Source organism: Lolium perenne, chromosome 4, assembly GCF_019359855.2.
Source record: "Lolium perenne isolate Kyuss_39 chromosome 4, Kyuss_2.0, whole genome shotgun sequence".
NCBI classification, from domain to species: domain Eukaryota; kingdom Viridiplantae; phylum Streptophyta; class Magnoliopsida; order Poales; family Poaceae; genus Lolium; species Lolium perenne.
The window spans coordinates 362,134,915-362,140,031 of record NC_067247.2 but is presented as its reverse complement, the minus strand read 5'-3'; positions in this window follow the sequence as shown (position 1 = coordinate 362,140,031).

Genomic DNA, 5,117 nt, shown 5'->3' with positions numbered 1-5,117 from the left:
TTTCCATCCATTCAAGGGTATTTGCAACATTGATATAAAAGCCAAGCATCTTATGTTGAATAAAGACTTTCCTAGCTTCCCTAGCTACATCACCAAATTCTTTAAGAAGGGTTTCTAGAACAAAATCTTTCTTCTCTCCTTCTTCCATATCACGGAGTGTAAGAAACATATGTTGCATTATAGGATTAAGATTAGCAAATCTAGCTTCCAACATGTGCACTAAAGAGGCAGTAGCAATTTCATAATTAGGAGCAAGTTCCACCAAGGATCTATCTTCAAAATCTTTAACCTTACTAACATGATTGAAAAATTCTTCTATATTATCTCTTCCAATGATAGACCCACTCCCTACCGATATATCTTTCAAAGTGAACTTAGGGAGAAGCATGATGAAATAAACAAGGGTAAACCGATAAATAAAGTAAATGCGGGTAACTAATTTTTTGTGTTTTTTGATATAAAGAAAGCAAACAAGACAGAAAATAAAATAAAGCAAGACAATAAACAAAGTAAAGAGATTGGGTGTGAGAGACTCCCCTTGCAGTGTGTCTTGATCTCCCCGGCAACGGCGCCAGAAAAGTAGCTGCTTGTGACGGTAAAGCACACGTCCGTTGGCAACCCCAAGAGGAAGGTATGATGAGTACATCAGCGAGTTTTCCCTCAGTAAGAAACCAAGGTTATCGAACCAGTAGGAGATGAAGATCACGTGAAGGTTGTTGGTGAAGGAGTGTAGTGCGGCGCAACACCAGGGATTCCGGCGCCAATGTGGAACCTGCACAACACAATCAAACTACTTTGCCCCAACTTAACAGTGAGGTTGTCAATCTCACCGGCTTGCTGAAAACAAAGGATTAAACGTATGGTGTGGAAAATGATGTTTGCTTGCAGAAAACAAAAGAGAACAATGATTGCAGTAGGTTGTATTTTAGATGTAAAAGAATGGACCGGGGTCCATAGTTCACTAGTGGTGTCTCTCCAATAAGATAAATAACATGTTGGGTAAACAAATTACAGCTGGGCAATTGACAAATAGAGAGGGCATAACAATGCACATACATATCATGATGACTACTATGAGATTTACTTAGGGCATTACGACAAAGAACATAGACCGTCAGCATGCATCTATGCCTAAAAAGTCCACCTTCAGGTTAGCATCCGCACCCCTTTTAGTATTAAATTGCAAACAACAGACAATTGCATTAAGTACTGTGCGTAATGTAAACAATACAAATATCCTTAAACAAAGCATTGATGTTTTATCCCTAGTGGCAACAGCACATCCACAACTCCCCCAGATTCAATGGAGACATGAACCCACTATCTAGCACAAATACCCCCTCTTGGAGTTACAAGTATCAACTTGGCCAGAGCCTCTACTAGCAACGGAGGGCATGCAAGATCATAAATAACACATATATGATAGATCAATAATCAACTTGACATAGTATTCCATATTCATCGGATCCCAACAAACACAACATGTAGCATTACAAATAGATGATCTTGATCATGATAGGCAGCTCACAAGATCTAAACATGATGGCACAAGAGGAGAAGACAACCATCTAGCTACTGCTATGGATCCATAGTCCAAGGATGAACTACTCACGCATCAGTCTGGAGGCGGGCATGGTGATGTAGAGCCCTCCGGCGATGATTCCCCTCTCCGGTAGGTTGCCGGAGGAGATCTTCTGAACCCCCCGAGATAGGGTTGACGGCGGCGGCGTCTCTGGAACTGTTCTCGTATTTTGGCTCTCGGTACTAGGGTTTTCGGGGACGAAGGAATAAATAGGCGAAGGGGCAGCGTCAGGGGAGCCAAGGGCTCCCTCCCCATAGGTCGGTGCAGGGGGCCCCACTGCCACGCCGCCATATGGTGTGGGCCCCCTGCTGGCCTTCCTCGACTCTTCTTCGGTCTTCTGGAACACTCCGTGGAAAATAGGGCCGTGGGCTTTTGTTTCGTCCAATTTCGAGAATATTTGTAAACTAGCTTTTCTGAAATAAAAAACAGCAGAAAACAGGAACTGACACTGTGGCATCTTGCTAATAGGTTAGTACCAAAAAATACATAAAAACATTATAAAGTATGAGTAAAACATGTAGGTATTGTCATAAAACTAGCATGGAACATAAGAAATTATAGATACGTTGGAGACGTATCACCTGTCAGTGACCCCATGACGCCGCGTGGGAGATTTTACGCCACGACGCCGGGCTAGAAACTCTCCCGCCACGGTGAGGCGGGAAACTCTCCCGCCACGACGCCGCGCGGGAGGTTTCCCGCCTCGCCGCCGGTCTATATTATCCCCCCCGCCTTATTGGTGCAAAATTCTAAACCCTAAAAAATACCACAATGTTCGATTCGTGGGAGGAGGCAGCGCTAGAGGCGACCGTAGATGCCTTCATCGCGGACGAGCGGCAGGACCAGGAGACGGAGCGGCGGCAGCGGGAGGCGGAGCGGCAGCGCCGGTGGGAGGTGCGCCAACAGCAGGGGTGGGAGCAGCTTGCACTGCGGCGGTTGATGCGGGAGGAGGAGCAGCATCAGGATGAAGTCTACGAGCGGCGGCGTTTGGCGGAGATGCAGCTCCGGCTACAGAGGCCGGAGTTGGATCAATGTCGGCGGCGGGAGGAGCTGGAGCAGCAACTGCGTCAGGAGGCGGTGGCCGCGGGTTGATGTTCGTGGCGGAGAGAGCAGCGGGGGATTGGCGACGGAGGAGCAGCGAAGAGATTAGGGGAGAGAGCATCAGAGAGAGCTGCGGGCGATCGTCCACCTCCACAGAGCCGGGTGGCCAGTAGTTAGTAGGCTAGAGATAAGCAGGTTTCGCGTGTCATTCGGGGGTCGATGAGTGAATAGTGTTTTACTCGGTTTTACCCTAAAATATTATTCATTTCTCGATCTTGAATGACATTAAAATGAAACTACAAATATAAATATTTAGTTTATGTAAAAAAACTCCTATCGGGATCACCGGTTTGGGGGCGCCGGTGTGCCCACACCATCCCTAAATAGAAGATGCATTGTCGATGCCCCATACAACAGTGTCGGCGACCCTGCCAGCGACTATTTAGGGGACGCCGGTGGAGATGCGCTTAGAGCATCTCCACTCGTCCCCCCGACGAGGCCCCCGAGCGACGTTTTTCCCATCCGGACGGCGAAATTCGGCCCAGTCGCGCCCCCGGTTCCTCGTTTTCGTCCGGATTTGGCCCTTCATCCATCCGGCGAGCCCACGCCATCCCCGGCCCCCCGGGGAGCGCTCGGGGACTCCGGACGAAACGAAAGCGCGCGAAACGTTCCCGCGCGTCTGGTGGCCCCAACTTGTCGGCGAGAGACACCGATCGTCGTCCTCATCGCATCGTCTTCCGCGCGCTGTAAAAGCCTGCCGCCGGTCAGCATTCGCCGGACGCGTAGCTTCCACGCGGCGAGTTAATGCCGTCGCCTCGGTTTCATGCGCGCCTACCGCTATTTATCGCCGAACTACCCCGGCTGCCCCGCATTCACCTCCTCGCTCGTCTTCCCCCAAATCATCCCCGAACTCGAAGAACCAGCAATGGCGAACGACGGTGCGGCCAACAACGGCTTCGGCCGCCGCTCTCTCCACCAATGGGAGGGGCGACTCCTGCACGCGGCGGGCTACCCTGCGCCGCCGGACTTCCGCGCGCCGGGAGGCTGGAGGCTGAGCGCAGGCGGCGTGCCGATCCCGCCGCCGCCAACCGGTGGCGGCACACTCAGGGAGGCGATCGACGAGGTGCTCGTCACTCTCAGTGACGAGCAGCGCGCGGATCCGCGCTTCTTCCCCGACAACCACGAAGCGTGGATCGCGTTCTTCCGGCGAAGGTACGAACGCGAACTCGCCGCTTACGACGGCCCTCCTCCTCCTCCGGCAAGGAACAACGCCGCCGGCCGCCGCCGATGGTGGAGCGCGCCCAACCGCACCCTCGAGAATGTGCTCGCGCACATCGAGGACGGAACTCCCCTGTCCTGGGATGCCGCCGCCGGTGGCGGCTACCGTGTCGCGCCGGCACGGTAGTTCCTGGATACCGAGAGGATGGCGCCGTCCTCTTCGTCGTCGGGCTCGAGGTCGGCGTCTAGGTCCGGCGGGTCGACGCCGGCCACCGTCAAGAAGGAGTGGCCGTCTCCGGCCACCGTGAAGAAGGAGCCGGCGTCTCCACCGCCGACCAGAGGGCGCAGCAGCGGCGCGCTCGTCATCCGTGACCAGCCCTCCTCGCCGCAACGCGGGCGGAAGAGGAAGACGGCGAAGAATGAGGCCGCCGCGGCCGCCGCCAACCAGCTCGCTGAGGAGGAGGCGAAGCGCGCGGAGGACGCCGCGGTGGCGGAGGCGATCGCCAGGACGCTGAAGGACCTGGTGCCCGCCGACAACAGCCTCCCCATCGACGCCGCGGCTGGAGTGGTCCCGCGCGGCCCGGGAGCGCCAGAGGCGGAGCGACGGCGGCGGATGTTGGATCTGGCCGCGCCGCGCGACAACTCGCCGCCCGTGCCGCCGCACCGTCGTCCTCGCGGAACGCCGCGCCCAGGGAGGTGATCAAGCTCGAGGAGAGCAGCGGCGACGACGACATCTACCGGCCCGTCGCCTCCACGCGCCGGCGACGCCGGCCGAGGGCACGAGCCGGCCCAGTACGAGGCGCCGCCGCCCCAGGACGACGCCGGCTCCAGCGACGACGACGACGGCGGCGACTACACGACCTTCTACCGCCATTTCGGCATGTAGGAGGCCGCTTTTAGTTTTAGTATTAGTTTGCCAATCGCCGAATTCAAATATATGTACGAATTCGGCCTATTTATGTATGAACTCGCCTCTATATGTTAAATATCATTAAATTTCGCTTATGTTTGAACGAATTCGCCTATTTTGTCTGAATTCGTCGTATTACGTTGCATCCATCCTGGGCTCGCGGCTGGGAAAATGGGCCTCCCCACGCCAAATCTTCCTCCAATCCGGACGAAAATTTCGCCGGATTTGGGCGTGGGGAGCCCAAACGAGTGGGGATGCTCTTAGACGAGCGTATCCCTGATACTATGGAAAGTGGAAAGTGAACGGTTCTCTTTTTAGGAGTTCGGAAGCGAATTGACGATGGATTCCTGCTTCTACACGCTCCTA